The sequence below is a fragment of the Microcebus murinus genome, chromosome 3 (genome assembly GCF_040939455.1).
Source record: "Microcebus murinus isolate Inina chromosome 3, M.murinus_Inina_mat1.0, whole genome shotgun sequence".
NCBI classification, from domain to species: domain Eukaryota; kingdom Metazoa; phylum Chordata; class Mammalia; order Primates; family Cheirogaleidae; genus Microcebus; species Microcebus murinus.
In genome coordinates this window covers 27,275,352-27,289,834 of record NC_134106.1, presented here as the reverse complement: position 1 = coordinate 27,289,834, position 14,483 = coordinate 27,275,352, and the positions used below count along the sequence as shown (strand labels likewise).

General features: G+C 40.6%; 1 long non-coding RNA gene across 1 annotated transcript; it reads left to right on the top strand.

Annotated features, from left to right (window-relative positions):
* Positions 1 to 1,739: 1,739 nt before the first annotated feature.
* On the top strand, positions 1,740 to 13,752 carry LOC105884485 (uncharacterized). Its single transcript, XR_012918477.1, has 3 exons — positions 1,740 to 1,874; positions 6,341 to 6,486; positions 13,329 to 13,752. It is a non-coding gene; the product is annotated as an uncharacterized LOC105884485 (long non-coding RNA).
* The last annotated feature ends 731 nt before the right edge of the window (positions 13,753 to 14,483 follow it).

Here is a 14,483-nt window from a genome sequence, read left to right as displayed (position 1 = left end):
CAGGCAAGGGGAAGGTCTGTGCTGGCCATGAAAGCAATTTAGTAGATTAAACTAAGCCTGACTGTTGCAACAGTGAAGGTGGCTGTGGCCCTCCAGGATTATCCCAGTGGTTGGACCAGCATAAGGTACGTGAACCTGTATTTCCTCACTGCCGTCCCAGCACATAGGGAAAAACACCTTCAGCAGACACTGAATTTTGTTTCCTAAACACCAGATATCATCGCATGAGGCCAAGAAAGCAGTTCATTTAGGGTAGAGGCTGTCAGCTGTATATCTCTGCCACTTATGCAGTTTCTATGCAATGTAAAAAAAGCACACAAAGAAAAAAATGAGCCCTAAAGCCATGTTTTTATACAGATGGTCCCTAACTTATGATGATTTGAATTGTGATTTTTTGACTTTATGATGGTATGAAAGTGATATGCTTTCAATACAGTATTCAATAGATTACACAAGACATTCAAAACTGTATTATAAAATAAGCTTTGTGTTAAATGGCTAATGTAAGTGTTCTGAGCCCATTTAAGATAGGCTCAGCTAAACTATGATGTTTGGTAGCTTAGGTGTATTAAATGCATTTTCAACGTATGGTGTTTTCAACTTGCAATGGGTTTATCAGGACATAACACTATTGTAAGTTGAGGATCATCTGTATAATTCTTAGTGGCTTCAAGTTGACTATATCCACCCGGCCTTTCTCCTGTCTCTTAAATGACAGATGTGGCATTGGGCAAATAACTTAACCTTTCTCTATGCTCAGTTCCTCTTATGGGAAATGATGATCTTCCAAAAACATGGTGTTTCTTCTCCATGGTAAAAAAATGTTGATGGCTCCACACTGACAACAAAACAGAGTTCAAAATTGGCTTCCCCTTCAATTTAGCCACACAATACTCTCCTACCCAGGTCTACTCGCTGTCCCCTGACAATGAGCTCCCACACCCCCATATCTTTGCTTAGGTCCCTTCACCCACCTGAATTTCACTCCCCTTCCCATACTCACTTTATCACTGCCTACTGGAGTCCTATGGACTCTTCAAGTCCAACTATAGTTTTACATGTTTGAGCTCATTGTTCATGGCATGATCTGGCCCTTATTATTAACTGCCTAGTACTGCTGCACGTCTTAACAGCTGATTCTGCCCTCCCAACAAAGCTGATACTCCTTGAGTTAAGGTATCTTCCCTTGGTCAAGGATTGTCAAGTAAAATTCAACTGGCTTCCCAATTAAGTTTGAATTTCAGATAAACAAAGAACAAACAATTTTTTAACGTAAGTATGTCCTGTGCAATATATTTGTTTCTTTTTTAGATGGTTTTGTTTTGTTTTTTGGTTTTTCGTTTTTGTTTTTTTGAGACAGAGTCTCACTCTCTGGCCAGGCTAGAGTGCCATGGCGTCAGCCTAGCTCACAGCAACCTCAAACTTCTGGGCTCAAGCAATCCTTCTGCCTCAGCCTCCCGAGTAGCTGGGACTACAGGTGCATGTCACCATGACCACCCCGTGTAATATTTTAAGTTTATACAAATTCATGTCCCACCAGAGACAGCAGTGGGAAAGGAGAACCATGATCTTTAAAAGAAGAATGTCATGCCCCCAAGGCAGTAATGTTCTCAGCAGATGAAAAGTTTCCTATGGCTGATACAGAGTCAGGCACAGTCAGAAGTTTGCATGGTATACTTCATAGAGGAATGGTATGAGGTCACAAAGGGAGGTCACAATGGGAGGAGGTGGCCATACCAGTGCTTTTTAGACCATTCTTTTAGACCTCACTTTTAGACCCCTGAAATTCTTCCACCAGTACTCTGTGGTTGCTTCATCCTCAGTGGTGTGCTGACTGCTTTCCTCACTGGATGCGTTCTCTCGGCTGTCACCAGGTAAACCAAAACCACTGGCAACAAGCCAACAGGAGCAACACAGAGCAGTGCTGCTGCCTGGCTGATGGATGGACCCTCCAGAGTCAGTCGGTGCAGTGGATGCTGCCTAGACCTGCATCCCAAACCCAGCTGGGCCAAGAAGAAAGTCACTTAACCTCTTTGTACCACAGCTTCAAAACCTACAAAACGGAGGTTATAAAACCTTATGTGGGGCCGGGCGCTGTGGCTCACGCCTGTAATCCTAGCTCTTGGGAGGCCGAGGCGGGCGGATTGCTCAAGGTCAGGAGTTCAAAACCAGCCTGAGCAAGAGCGAGACCCCGTCTCTACTATAAATAGAAAGAAATTAATTGGCCAACTGATATATATATATAAAAAATTAGCCGGGCATGGTGGCGCATGCCTGTAGTCCCAGCTACCCGGGAGGCTGAGGCAGAAGGATCACTCGAGCCCAGGAGTTTGAGGTTGCTGTGAGCTAGGCTGACGCCACGGCACTCACTCTAGCCTGGGCAACAAAGCGAGACTCTGTCTCAAAAAAAAAAACAAAAAAAAAAACCTTATGTGGGGGTGCTGGCCATTGAACAAAATAATATTAACATATTAACACCTAGTAAGAACTCAATAATATTGGCAAATCCCCCACCTTCTACAACAGTTGATGGAAATGGGAAGGGACCTATCTTTAATATTGAAAGACTCTAAATACGAACAATTAATAAATGGTGGTAAATTTATTCAAAGATCTGACATAAAAGTAGAAGTGCAGGAAGAGCTAGAAAAGTCTAAGGAGCACACATAAATTAGCAGATCCAGATGACGTGCAAGGTAGAGTATTAATAGAACTGACAGACATACCTACAGGGTCCTTTCTCATCTTGCCTCAAAGACTTGTGTCAAACTGAAGTGACTGGTGGAGTGCTAATGTGTTAAATCTTGATATCTTAATAAAGACCTGGGAGAAAGAGTGATCAGCGAATTAATGAGATTTCAGGATGTCTCTAATCTGAGAGATGTTGCAAATGCCAGTAAGCAAAGATAAAATAATACAAAAATATATATAAATTAAGCTTGGAAACACAGGAGAGATACAGTTGTGTAAAACTCAATGTAAAAAATTCTCACTCATTCAACTGAGACATTCACCGTGCCCAAGGGACTGGGGGAAATAGGGAACTAATAATGATAAAAGGCACCAAGGGGTAAACAAGAATAGCAGATTAGAAAGAAGTTTATATTATATTACGAGTGTGGCCAGGGGAAAAAAAAAAATGAACAGCATGGTTTGGGTACTTGTACAAAATTCTATTATTCCACTGAGCAAAGAAACATCATGAATCTACTGAGATTGCTCTGAGGATTATGTACCAGCTTTGGGGCTTCCAAAGGTCACAAAGTTATGTGTGAAGTAAAGATAATGTGGAACAAGGAATAAAAATGCTACAATTAGGGGGATGTTAATTCTCAGGGAGAGAAACAAGGACAGCTGCACAGTTGAAAGAAATAGGAAACACATGAAATTGGTCCATAAATATGTGCAAATGATGTGTAATGGAGGATGGCATTTTGTCTGAGCAGAAGTGAAGAAAGATGAGGGATTTTAAGAAAGAGAAATGAAGTGCAATAACCCGGTAAACCCATGAAGAGTGAAGCCATGAATCTAAAGCTGCACAGGGAACAACAGCAAGCCCATCTCCGCAGGCCTTTAGAACCAGCTGGAGTAAGATCCTTCCTCCAGTGATACAGCCTTGTTGGTGCCATGGACCAAACGACCCTAGAGCTCTTTCTGAGGAAGGGTTTATGACAGAAAGAAACATATGTTCTCCTCTCAGTGGAAATATCTCTAAATAAGAATGAAGCAGAAATCCTGACTCCCTACAGTTATTTTGTGTCCTGAGACCCAGTTTTAGCAGCAACCCAAATCCCGAGGCAATTCAGCTTCATATGCGACGCTTCCATGAACAAAGAGGACATGCAGCTTCAACATATGTCTTCTACTTAGAAAGTTTCTGACAAAGGTCAACGGATATAGGAGAGGTAGTGATGTGTTCTAGGACTCCAGAATAAGGAAGAGTTACATTACTTAAAAATGAATTAAGTGCTAACTACTATAATGACAAAAGTAGCAGAATTATAAAAAGTTATAGCTGAGAGTCTTGGAGTATAGGGAGAAGAGGGCAGGGATTGCATTGAGAAGTGAGAGACAGGGTCCTTCTGTGGTCAGGCAGGACAGACTGGGATAGAGGGAACTCAATACATATACGTGAAAGAAGGAAAGTAAAAAGGCAAAGGAGAAGGAAGAAGGACAAGAAATTGATCTATACTTGGAATCCCTCCATGACAGTTACTGGAACTCCAAAGGGCTGCAGCGAGTGGAGCCCTGCAGGGCCTCACTGGAGTTCTGACCCAGAGGATCCAATGGTGCTTTAATTGTCTGCAGAAGAATATGACATTGTAAGGGCCTTCTAGAAATCCCCAGTGGGAAAGGTGTCCTTAAGGATTTTGTAGTAAAATCACACACTCTTTGTTAAATAAGTACTGTTCTCATTTTAAGAAACAGCTCTTGACTTGCTATTTATTAAGCCCTGGTAGAGACTGGATGTCTTATCAAGAAAAATCAGGAGACAGGGAAATTAGGTGTTATTTGATTTCAACAACCCGTATGTATACATGTGCCCAGCAGCACCCCACTATCAAGAGAACATGGTATTTATAAGCTCAGCCTTGAGAATGTCATAAGCAGGTGGTTCATAAGCAGAAGGCATAAGCAGGTGGTTCACCCTGGAAGTATCACTCCAAAAGGCAGTATCATGACATCTCTGACAACAGACTTCAAAGTTTGGTGAGAAGTTCACTGTGGCCAGTTGACCAAGAGGACATTTTAAGCCTGACTTACAGCTACTTCTGTCCAACCTGCTAGCACCAGAAGTGGACTGCCACAGCAGGTGCACCTTTAAGCAGTTCTTCGTGGGCCACTTGCCTAGAAACAGAGAAGACCTAAAATAAGATTTATTATCAATTTACAGACAATGGTTAATGGCTCCGCTAGATTGTCAAGAATTTGAAAGAATCAAGTTTCTTGGGGAATTCAGGAAAAAAAGATTTGGGAAAGAGCTACATGTAAAAGGGGCTATTAGAATGAAACCACAGAGCAAGGACATTTTTGTCCCATGTGAATGACAACCAAAGGGCCACAGCTAGAAAGGAGGCTTTCTATAAACAGATATTTATTAGTCTCTTTCCCCTGCCAACCATGCTTGCTCATTAGGTTCATGAACAAGGTTGGCTATAAACACAGAAATGGAATTATACGACAGTGCAGAATTCCTCTCACCAAGGCTAACATTGCTGCACATCTGTGGGTCCTATTTGCTAGTAGCAGAGACCAATACCAAGTTCTCTCTATTGCACCATATCCCAGGGGGACCAGTCAAGCATCTGATGGTTTTGATTTAATTGTATCCACTCTATCATGGAGGGGGAAGGTGTTTGTGATTAGTTTGCCCCTACTTATTTTGGATTTAGATTTATTATTCTTGATCTCAATGCCTCTGGCAGCTTCTTCACTCGTGGATTTCCTGCATGCTGTAATCACCATCATGGTATAACACACACATACTATTGCCTCTAATTGAGGAGCTCACTTTACAGTGAAATAAATATGACAGTGGGCCAGTGCCTATGAGAGTCACCAGTTTTACTATGTGCCCCATCACTCAGAAGCAGATGACCTCATGAAATAGTGGAATGGCCTATTGAAGACTCAGTTCGGACACCACTTTATGAGATTGAAGTGCTCCAATGAGATACAATATATACTCTGAACCCAGAAACCAATACATATTGTTGTTTCCTCCCTCTTCAAAGTATATGGATATTCAAACTAGGAAGTGGAGCCGGAATCATTTCTCACTATTACTCCTAACAAGTCATCTCAAAATGTCTCCTTCTATCTCCTCCACATGGGCTCTAATGATTTAGAGGTAGTGTCCCCCAGGGCCACAACAATAGCACCATTGAATTGGAAACTGAGTTATTTCACTTTGGGCTCCTCAGAAAAAAAGGCAAAAAAGAGTGCTGGGTTGCTGATTAGGATGAGTGATTACCCAGGGCAAGCAGGGTTGCTGTTTCACAATGGGGGCAGCTTCCCTGAGGGACCTTATTATATTTCCATATTCCATGGTAAAAATTCACTAGAAGACAGCAGCAATCCTGCACAGATAGGTTTTAGAACCCTCAGGAATAGAGATATTTAATGCTGGTAAGGAATTCTGATGAACTGAGGTGGCTGAATACAAAAGAATCATGAAATGGGAAATGGAGAAAGATAGATAAAAGTGTCAACTATGGCCTTATGATTAGTTATAGAAACAAAAACTCTAGCCTTTGTAGCCTTGTAGCCTCATGTATTTATTTATGTGATTTTTTTCCCTCTTATTTCCTATTCCTTTCTCCTACTCTTTTATACCGAGGTAGTAGTAAACTTTACAATTGAATCCAGAATATTGAGTCATGACATGATAGGACCAGAGATGCTTGTCTTGGAGCTAGATGTAGTTAATTATTGTGCCTTGACCACATATTCACCTGTGTGAGGTGTGCTAACATCACTGGACAGGTACGTTTCTTATTATTTAATGTAAGAGGAAAAGACAATATGTTACAACTGTGCAGCTAAGTGGGCCACAGTGAATAACCATTATTCTTTGTGTTCTCCAACATCTGTACACTCTTGCTATGGCTGAATATTCTGCAGCCTCCTAAGATTGACCTCACCTCCCACTACTGAAGCTGAAAATGCAAAACTTTCCCAGATTCTACCTCAGAGTTTGGAAAGGAAGATGGTGGTTCAAAGGAGCATGGCTTGCATAGAAGTCATTCTGGTGAGGGTGGTGGCAGGCGTGGCAGCTGCAATGGCTTCCAGAGTTAGTAGTAGGTGTGATCCTATCAGCAGTGCCCAGTGTCTAATGGGCGTGTGGTAGCAACAATGGTATCTTCATAGATCCTGTTCTGATGCATAATGTGAGCATTGTGCTGGCTGCGTAGTCTCCAAGCCTGGTTTTCCAGCCTTATCAGAGATTCTGTGAGTCACTGCCATATTTCAGCAAATATCTTTTCTGCTTCCATTAGCCAGAGTTGGTTTCTTTTGCTTATTATTGAAAAGCATGACTGATGCTTTCAGGTTCTGGAGGAAGTAAGATTTCATAATTCTCATACCCTGAAAGCACTATACTTCCAACATCTTCAACTAGACCAACCTCTGTTCATTCTCTTCATTACTTCTTTGATTTTGTTTGTTCATTCATTCAGTAAATACTTACTGAACACTTACTCTGTGCCAATTAGCAAAACCAGACACAGTCCCTGCTCTCATGAGCATGTGGTTTAGTAGGCAGCAATCACACAGTACATGCAACAGTGCGACTGTGATAACTGTTAACCAAAGAGCCATATTACAAGGAGAACTGATCCCCATCAAGGCCTGGGGAGACTTTCTTGACCAACTGATGTCTGAGCAGGGATCTGAAGGAAGAGTAAAATCAACTATGTGACAGGGCAAGAGAGAAAGATGTAGGCAACAGAAACAGTATGGGCAAAGGCCCTGTGGCAAGTAAAGCAAAGTGTTTTAAGGAACTGAAAGAAATTCACTATGGCTGAGGGAGAAGAGAGCAAAGAGAAGCAAAATGTGAAGAAACGAGTTTAGGGATTTGGTAGATACCAGACCACGGTAAGCTTTGTAGCACATATTTAAAATGTTGAACTTTATCCAAAAAAAGTGGAAAACCATGGGAATATTTTCAGTGGTGGTGGGGAATGTGGGAGTCACATAACATGCTCCAATTGCAAAATGTCTTGGAGAGGAGCAAGAATACCTACAGGCAGGCCAGTTGGGAGATTTGCCCAGATAAGAGGTGATGAAGCCTGAACTCAGGTGCAGCAATAAATATGCAGATAAGAGGATGGATCAGAAAGATATGTGGAAGTTAACAGTATCAGGATCTGTGATTGATGAGGTGTGGAAAGTGAAAGAGGCAGCACGGATGCAGTTTTCATCAAAACAGGAAAACACTGGAAAGGGACCAAAAGGGAAGAGAACTGTCTTGGTTATTTCTTCTAATGTATTACACTCTTCAGCCAATCATCTCAAAAAGATTAAATCAATTTTATTTTCGGTGAACAAAAAGTTGAATCAGGCTCTGCCCTTAAAAACATCTGTACACTGCTCACAGCTTCCTAATCTTTTTTTAACAATAAAAGGCCAAAGCCTAAGCCACCACACTCCACAATTATAGATAAGGAGTGTTGTATTAGTTTCCTGAGGCTGCCACAACAAAGTACCGCAAACCAGGTGGCTTAAAAGAAGAGAAATGTCTTCTTTCACAGTTCTGAGGACCCCAAGTCCAAAATCGAAGAGTCAGTAGGGCCACGCCCCCTCAGAAGGCCCTAAAAGAGAGTCTCTCCTTGCTTTGTCCAGCTTCTGAGGACTTCTGGCATTTCTTGGTAGCATCACACCAATCTCTGCCTCTTTCTCCACGTTTTCCCCTGTATGTCATGATGTCTCCTCCTTTTCTGTCTCTTGTAACAACACTGTCATTAGATTTAAGGCCCTCTCTAAAACCAGGGTGATCTCATCTTGAGATCCTGAATTTAACTGCATCAGCATAGATCCTATTTCCAATTGAGGTCACGTTCACAAGTCCCAGGGGTTAGGGCTTGGACATACTTTGGGGAGGCCACTCTCCAATCCACTGAAGGTACAAAATGTTAACAGATTGCTTAGATACACTTTGCTTAGACACACATAAATGAGTTTCAGCTAAAACAGCATTCCCCCAAGTATATTAGAAAAATATTTTTCATGATGCTCAAAAAAAAATTTTTTTTACCATGGTCAAATAAGTTTTGGAAACACTGAATGCTATATACCCTTCTTAGGATTCCTAATTTACGTAGACACATTCAAGTTTCCGAAAAGTCCTGCAGTAATGAACCCATTCAATTTGTTCAACCCAGAATTTTCTAATCGTATTTGACACATAGCCTTTTCCTTGTGGTTGCAGGGCACCCACTGACATCTGAGAAACTGTGTTCTGCAGGGCATGCTCACAAGATATTCTGAGTCAAAATATAATTAGTTAATAATCAGTAGAGATAAATGGTTTGGGTTTCCAGATTTTTCTCGGTTTTGATGGGAAAGAAGAAATGAAAGAAGGTCTTGAATATGGAGGCCTGCGAGGAAGCGCCCACTGCATTCAGGAGGGAGGGATGCTGGGGTGGGTGGGCAGAAGGCTGGGGAAGGTGCAGAAAGGTACAACTGGCAGCTCAAAAGAAATTTAGCTCAGAGAATTCCTATTCACCTCAAACTGTGAGGAGACAACACAAGCTGTGAAACAGGTTTTTGGTTTTTGATTGCTTGGATTTTTTATTTGTTGGTGGTTGTTTTTTTCCAGTCAAGTAAAAGCACATACAAGCAACTTTGTGATTTATAGTGGTTTTGTTTTGTATTTTCTCAAACATGATGATTTCCTTGTAAAAGGGCATGTTTCCCATGGGTTTTATTAATCGAAGTGCCACTGTAACTACATTTCTGTCATTCTGAATTCTCCCTGTAGCTGCTGCTAAAAGCAGCAGTCTTTTTTCACTTAGTTTCTCCATTACAGAATAAATATAACAGAGCAGTGTCTTGGTCAATGAGAATCCTGATTCTTCATGAGCTATAAACCTATGCCCGAGCTATAAACCTATATATGAGCTATAAACCTATACATCCCTGCCTTTCAGCCAGTGTGAACAAGTAAGCCCCAGTTATCTGGAGACCTGGTCACTCCCAGCAGCCAAGATCAGACTCAAGGCCAAGGTTCCAGAGAAAATGCAAGTCTCTCATCCTCATTGATGTACCACAAATCCCTCCTTGGCCCCATTGATTCTTGTACCTCATGCAGGGTTGTAGCTCCATCACCTGTACATTCATTATCTGGGCAAAAAAGACTCAGAAGATCTCTCAGCCTCTTGTATCATTTCTTCTTTTGCCACGCCAAATCTGAGGCTTAACTTCCTTTTTCTTTGCTTAATGTCACCTATCTGGAAAAAAATATGTGTTTTTGTCTCCATGTTCCTTGAGACCCCGTTATTTCTCTTCAGTAGACCAGGAGACTGAGCCAGCAGTCAGGTGTAGAGGCACAAAGCCCCTTCCATGATTCTTTACCCCCTCTGGATTTTAGCCAGCATGGCTGTGATTAAGGTTTACATTCCAGCAAGCTTTAAGCTATTCTGCCAGAGTTTCCTAATGCATAGGTCCTGCACCATTGGGAAGACACAAGATAGTTTTATTTGATAACAGAATGAACATATTTTATGAGTTATAAATTTATCTTATGTGCATTAGGAGAAAAAAGAACCCATCAGTGCACAAAAAGTCTGTGATTCTATGAATGTGAGTGCTTTTGTTAAGTAAATTTCATATATATTTAATAAAAGACATTAGTAATAGTACAGGCGGCACATACCTGGGGTAATTTTTGCCTGATTGAGATTCAGGAAGCACCACTTGCCACCACACATTCTTAGACTGAGAGGGACTTGATGGCAGACCCACAGAGCAGGGCTCCCTTCTCCAAACCTGCCTTGACAAATGGATTCCATCCTGAGTTCAATCTCTGTCAGTGTAGCAGAAATGCTGGGGGAGAGACAAGTCCGTATTGAAGGAGAACTGGCAGTGCTTTTCTTTAAGAAAAAATAAATAAATAAGCCAAATTGTCCTAAAGCAGGAGCCAACGTTGACAAATATCAGGTCTTAGGGGAAAACAGCAAAAGATTTCATTTCGGAAGTTGTAACTTCAGAGAGCAACAATAACAATTCAAAGAGTGTTTGCCTCTGGATGCTTCCGAGCAACTCAGAAAGAATATCTGCAGTACCCAATTGTCTATGAAAAGAATATCCCTTGCCTGTTCCTCTAAACCTCTCTATTTTTCCCCTAAAGCTACCCACCCCCCAACTTTGCATGTGCCCTACATGCTGGTGCTCAGTTGCTCCAAGGAGAGTGAGAACAACTAGCTCCCTTTGAGACCATCCTCAGCCGGTCCCACAGGCACTAGGCGCTCCCCAAATCCAGATCTTCCCACCCTGATGTCAGTGTTCCTTTCTTTCAAACAAACATTACTCATATATACCCAGTAGGAAAACTTTGATGTACTTTTGTAACCTAAAGGGCAAAATTATTCATTTATTCACTGAATATTTGTTAAGTGTTTACCATTTGCCAGGCACTGCTCAGAAGCATAATCCTTGCTTAGAAAAAGTCGGTACAAGGTAAGCATCAGTGTAGAAATGACTTGGAGTTGAGTAGAACCTGGTGACTAAGAGTCTACTGGGCACTTCTTAAAACATTTTTCTTGTTCTTACCTTCCTGGCAGCTTTCAAAAACAATGTCTATGTCCTAAGATATCTTTATAAACTCATTAAATTATGTGTTTATAAGTCTATCTTCCCCAACAATATGTTGGCCCCTCAAGAATAAGAACTTTGCATTCGCATCCATGTGTTCCAAGTACCTTGAACACCATAAGCATGAATTTATTTCCTGAATGTGTGAATTGCTACAAGAATATAATACAATCCAAAACTTGAAAAATAATTCAGTAACTAGTCATTGTGTTGGGTTACTCCCTATTGTTATATAATCACATCAATGTTCTGAAATAATCATATTATATTTTAGATGTGCCCAGGTAAAATAAAACAAGGAGGCCAGGGATTGAGCTCAGGATAGATTCAAAAATATGAGCAAAGGCATATCTTTGCCTCTCCCTAAAAAGGGTTAAAGGTATACATTGTAACTAAAATGTCTAAAAAAAACTATTATCGGGAGATGGGCAGGTGGAAGTAGGAGAGGAGGGGAAGGGTGTGTACTTACATAATGGGTGCAGTGTGCACCACCTGGGGGTTGGACGCACTTGAAGCTCTGGCATGACGGGGTGGGGAGGGGTGGCAGGGGCAATATATGTAACCCTAACAATATTTGTACCCCCATAATAAAAAAAAGTAGAAAAAAAAAAGAATTGCTAGACCTAGGAAAATATATTTTATTAAGACTCATGGAAAAAAAAAAAAAAAAGAAATATGAGCAAAGGAAGAGCCATGCGTTTGGAAAAGGCAAACACTCTCAATGGGAAGGATTTATTAAACCCACAAGGGACTGTACAAAGCAGCACATCTTCCCTAAGGATATAGCAGTTCAGTCATTCAGACATTCATTGAACATTAAATGATGCTCTATGGAACAGTCACTAATTATAATTACTTCAATATTGAGTTCAATGAAATATTAAGAAAATTTGAATTTATTCCTTCTGTTGAAAGAAAAACTTTAGACAAATTAAAATTAAAGAGGTTTAATTGAGCAGAGAACAAATTGTAAATCAGGCAGCCCCCAGAACCAGGATAGGTTCAGAGTGACTCCAGGGCTACTGCGTGATCAGATAATATTTATGGACAGAAAAAGGAAAGTGACATATAGGAAATGGAAGTAAGGCACAGAAACAACTGGATTGATTGCAGCTGGTTGTTTGCCTTATTTAAACCCGGTTTGGGCAGTTGTCTGCCTGTGATTGGCTGAGACTCAGCTACTTGTTAAAAGAGGAGGTTCATCTGTTTACATATCAGGTTAGATTACAGGTCATTATGTATGGAGAAACCATTAGGCCAAAATATGTAGGGAGGCAGCTTTAGACCAAACTTAATTTAGCACTTCATTACTTCATTTAATGTTTGACGGTGTATCTACTCTTGGTCCTGTTCTAGATGGCAGAATTAGAGGTGACTAACTGGCAAGGTCTCTGCTACCTTGGGGTTTACACAATCTTGTGAGCAACTGGGGACACATATCTAAATAAGGCAGTCATCTAAAACTAGAGAGAAGTTGTTGGGGGGCGGGGGAAGGGAAGGAAAATACCCCAGGGCTATAAGCACTATGCAGAGAATTGAAATAGAAAAAGTAAAAGGGAGTGATCAGGAGCTATTTTACATGGGTTATCAAGAAGGGTCTTTCCAAGGTCTGAAGGACAATATGGAGCCAGCTAAGTGAGATCCTGGCATGAAACATTCCAGACAGAGGAAGTATCTAGCACAAGATTGTAATTTCTAAGCTAAAAATAAAAATCACAAATTAAAAACAAAACATACACAGAGAAACACATATTCAATTTCTGATTACCATGATTTCAGATATCATTTGAAATTCTAGAATAAGACTCTCATTGCTGGGTGATATGAAAATTTTAATTGAAAAAAATTCTGAAATGAAAGGTTTAAAACAAACAAACACAAAAGAGCATAAAGCATCTTTTAGGTTACTTAACGTAACATACTCTGACAAAAATATGTTATATTCAAAGGAAATTATGACTTATACCTTTAAATGTTCATTTTCTCACCATTCTCTAAAACTTCAACTTTTCTAGAAAAAGTTGCAATTTCCTTTTGGAACGATTACCGGCAGGCTATAGAAATCCTGATCCAAGACTAAAGTGACCAATCAGAAATCCGAGCCAAGTATGTAAAACCCCGGGCTTTCTTCGTGGATGAGGACATCTGGTGAGCTTACAGTATCTCATCAATCATCACAACATCTATTAGGCTACGAAAATCATGATAAAGTTTCCAATTCCATAAATAGATAATCAGAAGCACAGACTAGCCAAGTAAAACCATTGATTTATAATCGCTGATTAAGGCACTGGCAATTCTTGAAGAAAACCCAGGCACTGAGCCACAACCCTCTGTCTCACCCTGTGTACTCACACCTTTGCTCTAGGTAGAAATGAGATTGCATTAGACGAAACTCCAGTGCACTCCTCGCTTTGCTCCAAACAAGACTTTGTACTAGTGAAATAATAAAGCTTACAGAAAATTGGGTCTGTGTTGCTCTTTCACCGCTCTGGACACTTTTGGTGCAATAAAATCAGTTATATCAAAATGCCACAGGATCTTTGGAGCTCAGTTTCACCTGTTTTTTTTTTTTTTTTTTTTACAACTTCCATTCATAGAAGTCATTTTCCTGTAACTGTTGGAAAATGAGATTGGGTTAACTTCAAGAAATCTCAAAGTAGTAAATGCAGAGTGCTGGATTTCACCTTACAAATCAGTTCTATGCCTAGACCATAAGTGAGGGTGGGCTTGGGAATACAAAGCAGGAAACTAGGGGTGAGAAATTAAAAGCAAGGAAGGTAACAACTTGGAAATTAGCTAAACTCAAGGTGGTCAGAAGCTTATGTAAAAATGCTGAGTACAGTCACATGCCCATAGAAACACAGGTCCCAAAAGTCAAAATAAGAACATATGTCAAAACCATGCTGATTAGTCATGAGTTGAGGACCTCATGAATTCCAGAGTGCCAAAAATCAGAACAGCAGACCCTCGTACCAGCAACAAGGAGACTTAGAAATGGTGGCGACAGCTGTCTCAAACAGTTTCCTACATGTGCCCCATAGGAAGGGTTATCTCAGCATTTATATTTTGTCCTAAAATAGCAACTTGAGAATTTTTGCTAAAAGGTGACAGAATAAATGCATATTTACTTAGTAAAATCCACTGAAATGAATAACAACAATCAATAA